Here is a 12,913-nt window from a genome sequence, read left to right as displayed (position 1 = left end):
ACATGTTTTGGCATGCCCTCTCATATACAATGTATCCAGCATGTCCCCTTATACAACGTTATACTTATACAATGTTATACTTCCACACCATCCTTAAAGGTGGAGTCAAGAGTTAACTGAGAGCTCTTAGGTATGACACACACTACCAACAGAACTCAGAATGTCCCAGTGTTAAATTCATCTTTTTAATCAGGCCTTTCCTCAAGGAAATGAGATAAAGTCCTGACAAGGTTTCCTCCAAGAAATAATCAAAGGTGAATCCCATTTGAGAAAAAGGCATAAATACAGAGGGGACTTAGGTCCAACTTTTAGGTATATGGTCCTTAGGGCTTGACTAGACTAGGGAAATTTACATCAGTGTAACTATCAATGTAGTTACACCAATGCAAATCTCTAATGTATATGTACTGCACGAGTGCAAAAGAGAGCTTATCATATAGCCATTTACCTGCCAATAAGTCCAATCTTAGGGCGGGGGGAGGGGGAGGGAAGGTTGCACTGGCAAAGTGACTCTAGTGCAAAACCCACCAAATATCCAGGTGCTTAGATACTACTATATATTTGCTTTAGAAATTCAGATTCACAGTTCTCTTTGCCCACATTTGTATTACTACTTCTTCCCTTGATGTATTGTTCTGCGGGGGTGTGGGAAAGCGAGAAGGGTTGTACTTTCTACCTGAATTTATTTTGCTTTGAGTTCTTATTTTTGGTTGCCCAAATATTTGATCATTTTATTGTACAGTCTCCCCTCGTATATATTTTATCCATCTATCTTCAAGTAATTAGATGAAGCGTAACTATTCCTGTAAGAAACTCCTATTTTCTCAACTTTTCCTAATAAAAAGCAATCAATGTGGGCTGTTCAGTGCATGGCAGGAACTTTAACTGTTGCTGCTTAGCAGTCCTTGTGCCATATGGAATCTTTAAGACATAGACTGACTTTTCCAGGAGCTGCCACAGAATCAGCTCTTTTGCAAACAATCAGACTACTAATTTAGGTAACTTAATATTAAGCTAGGAGCCTATTTTTTTCACTTCCTTGCTGCTGTTCATATGAGTGCAAAATAGGTGTACAAGTACTTCCAAATCACAGTGGCAGTGTATCACTGCCTGGTGTAAATAAATATAGGAAGATCAAGATAGAAAAGAGTTAGGACCACATATTTTTGCTTTTTAAATCTTTCCCCAAGTTTGTAGAATTGCCTTCTGGGAAGAACAATGATTCCCTGAAGTTAAAAAACATAGTAGGGAGCACTCTGGAATGCAATGGATTGTAAATAAAGCTGTTCCCTTGTATTACCATGTATACCTTGTATGGTTATCTGAGGGCAGGAAGGGAAAAATAAATAGAGAGAGGTGGTTTTGTTAATGGTTAGTATTATTTGTATTTCTCACATCAGCTACAGGATAGTTTTAAACTTTTGGTTTTTAATTCTTAGCTCAACAAATTACCTGAGTTACAGGGCTGTGTGCTGGAGAGTGCTACAAAGAGGCCTCCTTACCACAAAACCCACTTCAGTCACTACTACATAGCAGCACCCAGCCCTCCTGTTCCATGAAGTCAAACAACCTGTTCTCCCTGAATGTCTACTCCACAGGGTAAAGAACCAGTGGACTTGCCAGTACACACCTTCACTGATCCATTCCCCGTGTCCTCCATCCTTACCCACCGTCCGTTGTTACTCTGCATGCTGGGGTACCACAGTTCTACAGCAAACAATCTAAATTCCACACATGGAGTCCTGGAATCCTACCAGCCACCTTTGACAGTAACCCTGCACCCCAACTGGCTTCTACTAACATAAAAGATATTTCCTCTTTCCCCCCCATGTGCTTGAGATGTCATTATTCTATATTTACTATCCTTGATTAGCATTAACTTGGATTTGACATCTATTGAAATGATGATATAAACGGTTTAAACTCATGAGCTCTTTTTCTCTTTCTTTTTAGAATCTTCTTTAACTGGAGATGTTGCTTTTAAACATAAATACAACTATTGTGCAAGTCATTTAAATAAACTGTTGAGCCCAAACTATTTCTTGTGGCACACAAACTCATTCCAGATTAGGAAGTTTCCATTTAGGGCTATACTTTGTTCCTGGCCTTTCGTCTACTCTCACTTCCTTGAGGTAATGTTCTGCTTTATTTCATCACAACTTGATACCTTAGACATTAATCTCCAATAGGGAAATTATTCAAAAAACTTCAGAAGTTAGAAATATTTGATATTCACTTCACTGCACTTTCTTGCCTATTTTGGGTAGTAGTATCCTTAAATAACTTCTGCTGTTAGTGAAGGAAATCATTATTTCCCTGAAATCACATAGCTAGACTTATCTTTAATCAAGCAACTTTAAAAAAAAAACCTTGAAAATGTTTCTAAAGTCTTCCCTGTAACTTAAACTAACCCTACGATTGTGCTAAACCCAAAGCATGTACAGGGTTATCCAAGGTATTCTATTTTAAAATGTTTTAAAGCTATAATTAGTGGTTAATTTAACTGTTTTATCCAGTTACCATGTCCATTTAGTATACCTAAGAGTATGACAACAACATAATCACATTGCTATAGTTAAAGGGTGAATAATTTTTATTCCATTTTAGCCCCCTATTTTTGAACAGTTATATAGAGATTGCCTGGATGACCTACGATTAGTAGGCCTTTTTCATCTCTAACTCTTATGATTAATAGTGTGTGTATGGTGGGGAACAGGTTTAATGCAAGAGCATTTCATATTGCATCCACTGGTCTCTGTACAACAGAAAATGTGGAGGATTGCACAAAGCCTACCTACTAAATAAGAATGTTGTGAAGATTAATGAATGAATATTTGCACACTGCTTTGAGGATATAAAACTAAGGGTCAGATTGTCAGCCCCTTGCTCTGGTGCAATATAAATGGGATGAAAATCTGTCCCAGTGTGGCAGCTGGGATTCTCTTGGCTGCTAGAGTTGTCCAAATTGAGTCTTAACCACCCAGCATAGATCACAAAATTCCAAGTAGTATGTTCGCCTTTCTCCAATCCTCAAGGACCTTGCCAGTGTGAATTATAATTGCTATTGGTTCTGAGATTGCTTCTGATAGTTCCTTAACTACCCTATGGTAGATTCTGTCAGGTCCTGCTTGAATGCATCTAAGCATTTTCTGTGCTGGCATGTGTTCCTTCCCCCTTGTTAATATTATTTGTTTTAAACAAGTGGTCAAAATTAACCTTTTTAGTGAAGACTGAAACAAAATATGCATGAAACACTTCAGCTTCTTGCTGTCATCTGTTATTAGTTCTCCTTCTCTCTTATGTAATGGACCTACACTTTCTCTCATTTTATCTTCAAGAGTGTTGAAAATAGGCTCATTGCCTTGTATTATAGGTAAATGTACTCTAAACCCAGAGGATTTTGTATAACATATGAAAAGGGATTCAGATGATGTTAAATATAGAGAGAACTACTCCTATGTTTTCTGATCATGGTTACTATGATGGTCTAAAATTGTTGCATGTCCAGAATAACGTAGCCACCCTGTTGTTTTTCAGAAGGTAAAAGATCTTGACTTGTGCACCTACATGCTGGATGCCAGACCATTTTGTATGTGAACAGTGTATGAGTGAAAATTGTATTAAGCTGTCTCTAAAGTAATTAAGGAGAATACAGATTTAACATTTACACTTGAGACCTTTAAAGTGTGTTTCAGAAGACAGGAGTCAAATGTTCTTTGGCAGGCCTCCTCACAGTGACACTGGTCCTATCACCACATAGCTTCTAACAATATGAGTTTCATCCTGCCTCACTCCCAAACCCAAAGCATTCTGCACTCCCCAAATCCATGTTCCTCCACCTCCTTTATGAAAGTGAGTCATTCTATAATATTTGTAGTGCTATAAACAGTCCTAAACACCTTGATATATATTTTGAGTGTTGTACAATAGGCATCTGACAGGAAAACTGCTATGATTTCAATCCTTTCTAGTAGGAAGTTAGCCAGCTACAAGAATTCATTACCTTGTGAACTCTGCAGATAATGGGGGCGGGGCGAAACAGACTTGAGAATAATACAATATTATTTGTTTTTCCTCTGCCAGAAGGACATTGCATATTTCGATTCATAAGTTTTAAGATTTTTTTCATAGTTAATTTAACACTTCAATAAGCTAATCTAGTAGTAGCTTCCTCTTTTGAACACTGCTTTCAGTTATACACTTACTTCAGTAAAACACTTGACTGACAATGGCAACAAATGTTGCTGCCACATGTTTATATCATACTTTATATTTTCTTAAATATCAGATATTTCCAGTATCAGAATTTTCTAGTCTTTTGGCTCTTCCTTAAAGTTATGCAAATTCTTCTTTATGGACAATCTGCATTATCCCCTTCCATATGGGCATTATTAGGGCATGACCAGTACTGCCTTGATACAGGTAGTATGTTTTACCCTCTCAAATTTCCTTTTCTTTAAAGTAGATAGTCCAGTTGCTATATTTGATGGCCAGATTGGAAGTGGATACCACCCAGCATAGATCACAAAATTCTAAGTAAAAAGGCAAATGGTTTTAATTTTGTTCTGTTCTTTAGGACCTAAAGCTCCTGAAAAAGTATACCTATGTAGCAATTACTCACAGGGCAACTTTACACACCCTGGTTTATCTTGCTGAGAAAATACTTAAGTCAGTTAAGTGTTTACATAGAAAAATTAATCAAATGCAGAACAAGCCTTACAACCTTATCTTTCAATTTCCTCGATTTCAAACATTTGGCATGTTTAAAACAACACCAGTCCTGTTGATGCTAATTTCCCTTACGGTCTTGATCACACATATTTACAACCTTAGCTCCAGTTTAGATTTGTTTCATTTGGGAATTTCCTTTACTTTGTGGCACTTTTCAAAGAGCTATTCGGTGACAACACTGGACATATTTAGTAGGCAGGACGCTTCACTCTGGCTGGTTTTAAGGCTGCCATCTTATAAGGAGGCAAAGAAAGAAATAATCTCAATCAGCAGTTACAGTAAATCAAGTGAAGGGGGAGGCCAATCCTACCCTGAAACTGTTGCTAGGGCCACTTCATGATTTCTCTTCCCCCATTGGGGTTGGGGCTCTCTCAAGAGGTCTCTGCAGCTGTGTGGTTCTCAGGCTTTGCCCTCACTTTGTACTCTTTTCCACAGCTTCCTTAACACAACAAGCAGACAGTGTTCTTTTTTCAGCTCTGCTGAACTGCAGCAACAGGCTTCTGAAAAGCATGTACTCATTCAACTTGTGCTTTCCCAAGGGATGTGGAAGGAGCTTAGCAACAGAGATGGAGGCAAAAAACTGACAGAACAAACACAGCTGGTCAAATGAGAGCTGGGTCTTGGTGGGAAGGGACAGGACCCTCTCTATCTCAGAGTTGCCAACTGGAGGAAAAGGAATAGAGGGACAAAGGTGCACTCAGATCATGACAAGTCAAAACTTTTGAATTGGTAATAGTCTCCATTCATCTGCAGACCTTGCAAGTATTGAGATGCCCTGGCTAAACTTGAAAACTCCATAGTAAATACCTGCACATTGTGTCAGCTCTCTAGCCATAGACACAAACTTAGAAGTTTGGTAACAGTAAGCATGGCATTAAAGAGATCCAAAAGAAATCTGAGTTCACAATACATGGTGGGCGGAAGCGGGGGGGGGGAAGGTGGGACACAAACAGAGTGGCTATTGTGGCTTCATAGTTAGTTGCTCAAGTAAAAATTTGCTTAATCTAGCATGTGTGTCATCTAGGGGTTTTTTACTGTTGACCACTAAGTCAAATCTAGCCTAAATCATGACCCACAACTATTTTCTCCTAGCCATTTTTTATGGTATTCAGAACAATGAATTATTCACCTGTAATTCAAGGCCTTCAAGATGAAGTCTGTACAGTCACACTCAGGGGACACAATGTTAGTGTAGCTCGCATGGTGGCCCTTGGATGGAGGACTCTCCCTCAGAACACTTGGGAAGGGAAAGTCCTCCCTGCAAGAGGCACTGCTGTGGAGGGAAAGACCACAAAACAGACCCTCAGTTCCTTCCACAACCTCCCCCTGCTGAAAGTTGCAATTATGACTCTGAAGAGGGCAAGCTGCACGGGGAGTGTAAATTGCAGAATCTATCTCAAAGAACTCTAGTTGCAGGTGAGTAACCTTCATTTCTTCTTCTTCCATTGACCTCTGCACAATCTCACTCAAGGGATAGTCTGATTAGCAGTACTGCAGTTTTTGGAAGATGGGATATGGAGTCTTAATTGACTAAGGATTGTAGTACTGCCTTTGTAAACTGAGGCTATGTCTACACTACACAGCTTTTAGCGACATGGCTGTATCGCTACAGCTGTGCCGCTAAAAGGCGCACAGTGTAGCTGCGGTTTGTCAGCTCTCCTGCTGACAAAACACTTCCACCCCAATGAGAAGTGTTTGCTTTGTCGGCAGGAGAGCGCTCCTGCTGACAACACACTGTTCACACTGGTGCTTGTCACGGCAAAACTTTTGTCTTTTTGGGGGGAGGGGAAGGGGATTAACACATCTGAAAGACAAACGTTTTGTCATTCAATTGCCAGTGTAGACATAGGCTGCGTGTCCAAACAGGATGCTAGATCTAGTGAATAGTGTTTTGTGAAATTGTGGCTAGAGCGCCAGTTTGCATCACTGCATATTTCTAAAAATGAGGATATGCCCAAGGAATGCCACAGAAGTTGTTTTGCCCTTGTGGGCTGTGATCTAAAACCCATGGGGAGAGGAACAAAGATTTGCTTGTAGCTTTCCTTTATAAAGAGCGTAATCCATTTAGATAATGCGGAGCTGTAATTGCCTGTGTTATTACTATCCCCAAATGAAATATAAAGTTTGTGACTTTTTTAAGTTCTCTAGTCCTATTTTGAAAAGTTAATATCCTTTTGGTGTGTAAGATGTTTAGTTTTGGCTCACCTGGATTTGAATGTGGTCTGGGAAAAAAATACTGGTAAGGTAATGGACTGACTGAGGTAGAATTCTGTTAGGATGTGATATACAGGACTGCTTTGCCCTTGTGAAAGATTGTGAATAGTGGGTCAGCCCTAATGGTTTGTAATCAAGGCTGCTTTGGTTGAAAGGTGAAAAACATTCCCCTGTGGGTTCAAAGGAGGGTTTCAGGAGCTGAGCATGTACAGGGTAGGATCTTTGACTGGAGGCTAAGCTTTTCTAGTCCCTTCATGAATCACTTTTGTGTTATGTGTAACTATTGTCTGATTCGCAAACAGAAAAGGAGTACTTGTGGCACCTTAGAGACTAACAGCTTATGCTCAAATAAATTGGTTAGTCTCTAAGGTGCCACAAGTACTCCTTTTCTTTTTGCGAATACAGACTAACACGGCTGTTACTCTGAATACTGTCTGATTATTGCATCTGAAGAAGTGAGGTTTTTACCCACGAAAGCTTATGCTCAAATAAATCTGTTAGTCTTTAAGGTGCTACCGGACTCCTTGTTGTTTTTGTGGATACAGACTAACATGGCTACCTCCTGATATTGTCTGGTTATCAGTCAATGTTTGGTTTTCCAATAATGGCTGGTAAGTGGACTTTCAGGGATGATAGAGAATCTTAATAGCTTCTGTTGGAAAAAGAGAGGCTTTTGAGCCACATAGAACTCTTCTACAGATCTGGGAAAGGAACTCCCAGTGTCACTGCAAAATGCAAGCTAGAAGAGATTGTCTGGCATAAGTAGTGAGCACATATTGTAGGGGGCCATTCAAGGTAGAGTAGCCACTTAACACCTCTGCACTAATAGGACAAATCAAGAGGGGGTTAGAGTTTAGATTGTTGTAATAAGCCATAAATCCATTGTCTGTTCAGTCCATGATTTTTAGTGTCTAGCAGTAATGAATTTAAGCTCTCAGGTCGCCTTTTGAAAATATTGTGCAGGTTTCCTTAGAGGATGAGGACTGAGAGATCAGATATAGAATGATCACTTTGTGAAAAGTTTCCACCCCAGGTGATCTGGTGATTTTGCCTTTTATCATTTTCCTGTGAGAGTTCATTTGAAAGTGTAGAGATTGGGTTCACCCACATAGTTGCTATTGGGGCATTTAGTGCACTGGATGAGGTACACCACATGTTGTGATGGGTTCTACACATGTCTATGGATCTTGAAAGGTGTGTTGTGGGGGATGTTGATCATCATAGCAGTGGAGATGTGTTTGCAGGTTTTGTATCTGTTGTTCTGGCAGGTCTGGTTCTGCTTTGAGTTGGTGCATCCTGATCCGTGAGGAGCTTGTTTCTGATGACAGCTTGGAGAGATAGTGGATTGTTTGAAGGCTAGAAGTGGGGGTTCAGGAAAGATTTGTTTCATCATGGGTCCCCACTGAGTACAGGTTATAGTTGTTTGATGATGCCTTGTATGGGTTCCACTGTAGGGTGGTAGGTGACAAGTAGAGGTGTGCAGTCAGAAGGCATTTTATTTCTGTATTGAAGCTGGTTCTCTTTGAGTATTTGGGTGGCCCATTGCATGACGCAATCTAAATCTCTGGTGGAGAGTCCTTGTTTGGTGAAGGCAGTTCTGAGTGTGTTAAGTTGTATATCCCAGACTTTCTCCTCAGAGTACATTCAGTGCTACCAGAATGCCTGGCTGTAGATAACAGATTGTTTGGTGTGTTTGGGGTGGTTACTGGATCTATGAAGGTAGGTGTGGTGATCCATGGGATTCGTGTATAGGGTTGTCTCTAGAGTTCCATTGTTGAAGCTGATCAGGACATCCAGGACATTGATGCTAGTGTGGGAGTGTTCCACAGAGTGTTGAATGGATGGGTGGTGGTTGTTAAGTTTGTTTTTTTTTAAACAATGAATCTCGAGTGAATGTTTTCTAGTGAGAATGACCAGGTTCCTTGTCCATCTGTGACTGTGATTCCATTGTCAGAGCAATGTCAGAGCAAATCCCGTAAGCATGAATGTGCACAGGCTAATCCCATAAAATCTGGACCGTACATAGTTAGAACCTCTCAGTTGGAATTAAAATAAATAATAATTAAAAACAATTCTCATCCCATAGGATTTGCAGTACTGCAGTCTCCAGATAAAAAAGCACTATTCACTAGATAGACTGATCCCTAAAAATTCTTTTAAAGAACACTAAACATTACTACAGCAATTTTTCTGTTATCCATTCCTTATAACTTGATATATAAATTTAAGGTAACAGAAACAGATGAGTAATTTTATAGACATCCTCTATTTATAGCTGCATGAGGGGGCTATCAGTATAAGTATGCTGACTGGGGCCAATTAGATCTGCTAATGCCAGGGCCAGCTCCAGTGTTTTTACCGCCCCAAGCAGCAAAAAAAACAAAACAAAAAACCTTTCCGCCGAACACGGAGGCGGCGTGATGGTGCGGCCGCCGAATTGCCGCCGGCAACCGAAGAAGAGTCGCGTCCCCGCTGCCAAATTGCCGCTGAGCGCAAAACGCACTGTGATGGAGTAGCCGCCGAATTGCTGCCACCGCCAAGGGCGGATTGCCACCCCAGAGCCCAAAGTCCTGCCACCCCTTTATATTTGCTGCCCCAGGTACCTGCTTGGTTCGCTGGTGCCTGGAGCTGGCCCTGGCTAATGCACACCTGTGTACAAATGCAATGCCCCACTTCAACCACGATATTGGACTTAGCTGAAAGACTGGGCCCTAAGAATGAACCATCCAAATCCCCTTTTGTAGATCTTATGATGAGGCAAAGGATACTTACTCATTCAGGGATATATTAAGAAAAAGACTGGACTAGACAGTCATTCTCACTGGCCCATTTGCTATTTATATGCTGTGGAACACCTTCAACAGGAGAGATCAAGAAAGACCTGCCCCAAAATATCCCTAGCCCTTCTCCCTGTCAGGCGAAGGAGGGAACTGAACCCAGGTCTCCCACATCTCAGGTGACTCCCTAGTTATCAGGCTAGAAATTATAAGGTATATACCACGACCTCCTGCCATTTTGTATGGGTTTGGGCAAGCCCTGAGAACCCTACCAGATTGCGCAAAAAAGGCAATATAGACAGAGAAACACCTACTCTGTGAATCCTGCTGGGTTTAGGGGCAAGTTAGATACCAAGCTGCTGGGTGATGACAGGACTGAGGAAACTGTGTCCATGTCCAGGCAATGAAAATTTAAGTGCCTGAAGTAATTTAACTATGGAAACATAGCACTTAGGGACTCTACAGGGATTGGCAGCAACTGAGTGGGGGTTTTGTAAATGCTGGCGGTGTCTACATGTTGGATTTTGCTGCCTAAAGTGGCAGTAAGGTGCCTAAGTCCCTATATGATGTAGCCCTGAGTGTCTTCCATAAATATAAAGATGAAAACTGTTTTTTTGACTCATCCATGGTTACAATAAAACCTGTCAGCCATTACTTTGAGAAAAGGATAGCCATTGCCCAGGTATGCACAGTACAATATTTAAAATGTGCATCATCACCTGCTAAGCTAGAATGCTTTCTTCAAATGGAATGGCTGTACAATTGTTATATTTTCCCCATAAAAGGTGCTAAACTATGTGCAATGGACATATTCTAATGTATTCTGTAATTATTCAATTAGACAATAACACACTGACATGCAGGAGGTGATTTTAAAATTTATATGTAGCTCTTTCTCCTTTTTTCTCGGTAACAAAAGTAATTAGGTCACACCAAAGTGAGTATTTTCCAAATCTCATTTTGCAAATCAATGCCTCTTTGTAAATGATTTAAAGAAAGAAAAAAAAAGGTGTCTTAAACCCATAAAAATAAGTAGTACTGTATTATATATGCTCTCCTGCCTAAAAATTGACTAAAGGGATTATGTTAATTTGTAAACAATTCCTTGCTTAGGGGATGATGCAGGACATGCAGAGATCCAGCCTGCAGCAAACTCCAAAAAGCCAGGTTTGCAATGGATGTGCTGACACAAACTTCCTGTTAACACAGCATCATAAGCATGCATACCTGCTATGTTATTCAATAATTTAGGTAACTTGAATTAATTTGGGATTCTGTTGTTTGTAGTGCTTTTTTTTTTTTTTGCTATTGTGCTTTCCCGAGAGGCAGAGGAAAACAAGTTTCTTTGTTCTTTTCTCATTATAAAAAAATGTCCTGAGATATAAAGAGTTCTATATTTTGAACTGTAGTTACTGATATTTATTTACTCAAGATGAATTAAGGTAAAGAAAAAAGTTTTGTAGCTCTTCTTTTGTTATGTAATTAACTACAGTATTAGGACAAGTGCTATAAAGGACTCAATCATTTTGGGAGTTTCTCTCGGGAAAACAAAGCTGATGTACAGTGCTGTACATATTTTACTTTGCTAGAGCAAAGAGGAATTGTTAGGGACTTCTAACCAGGGACTCTGCCTTTTGGGGCATCCACCTCTTTTGTGTTTAAGGGAATACAGTAAAAAGATTTTTTAAAATACTAAAAAGAAAAACAAACAATTTGAACGATACTATCAAAGACTTGCATCCGACGAAGTGGGTATTCACCCATGAAAGCTTATGCTCCAATATGTCTGTTAGTCTATAAGGTGCCACAGGACTCTGCCACTTTTGTCAAAGACTTCACCTTTCTTATATTTTGTACTCTCTTTTTGGGTCAAAAAGACCGGAGAATTGTTTGTTTTTGCTGTACTAATATAAAGTAAAAGGTCATATTAAGATTTGTGCTTTCAAGGACTGTCATTTTGGATAACTTCTTTTTATAATGCTTTCTTCAGAGATATTATCAGGATTACTCTTGATTAAACTGAAAGCTGTCAGCATGATGCCAATACATTGACTCACAGCTAGATAACCACAGAAACTGACACTACAACAGACTAGAACACATGTAAGGCCCAAATCTGCAGCTAGATAGTGCAGGCTGACCTTTGTTTCTGTGCAAAGCCCCCTTGACTTCCATAAGGCTTAGACACCAGGGTCTGATCGTGCAGATGTAATGGAGTTTTGGGGCTAATACAGAGGGCCTAACTCATTCACGATAAGGCAACTTTACAAAGGGGCCTTATAATGGATATAAATATAATGTACTTCCTCTTTAAGGCTTCTTTATGCCATGAAAATGCTATAGAGTAAGTTTACCATAAAATGAGCATCAAGCCCAGAATGTTTTAATGAAATCACATTTTCTCTTGTATGGGATATGTTGTGATCTCAATACTGGTCAAAGTACAAACTGCCCTCTCATTTTGGTAGTGCACAGTTAAGGTTGCCCAGTGATGCATCAGGTCCTTCTAGAATCTTATGCTCAGTTTCTCCCAAACCTCTTAAAATCAGGTAATCAAGGCTGAACTGCAGGTGTGACCTCTTTGAACAACACCACCACCAACACGCATACTAGCACTCTCCCTACACATTCTCTAGAACAGTCTGGGAACAGAGCATATGAGCACTGTAGGACAAAGTCTAGGATCTTTCTTTTGCTAAGGGTTATGCATAGAACACAGGAGCTACACTCAAACCCTGAGCCTGCTACAAACAAACTGCCCTAGACTTACAGAGTATTACCACCTCATTCACCTTACCCTGAGTATTCCTTCTGGCTGCTCATTAAGCCCTAGAGACCACTTTTATGTATGCTACAACTGTATGCCGACAGTTCCCAGGTCAGGAAGACCTTTGTGTACAGTTATGAATATAAACTGCAGAACTCAGTGCTACAGTGAGGCCTACGTGATCACTCAAGGTACGCATGCACTTCTCATATCACCATGGCAACTCTTCCAGTCCGTTCCCATTAATGTTTCTGCCATTCAGCAGGGCTACATTTATCATTCTGACCCTTGGAGCAGTAGCCTCTGTTCAGTGATGGTGGTGCCATAACAAGGAGACAAGAATGACCAACATAACTTGCCATGGTCTGTGTTGTGTTTACAGATTTGAATTCCAGCTTTCACCAGCATGCACCCCAGCTACATT

The sequence above is a fragment of the Natator depressus genome, chromosome 4 (assembly GCF_965152275.1).
Source record: "Natator depressus isolate rNatDep1 chromosome 4, rNatDep2.hap1, whole genome shotgun sequence".
Lineage (NCBI taxonomy): Eukaryota > Metazoa > Chordata > Testudines > Cheloniidae > Natator > Natator depressus.
This window is presented reverse-complemented; position numbering follows the sequence as displayed.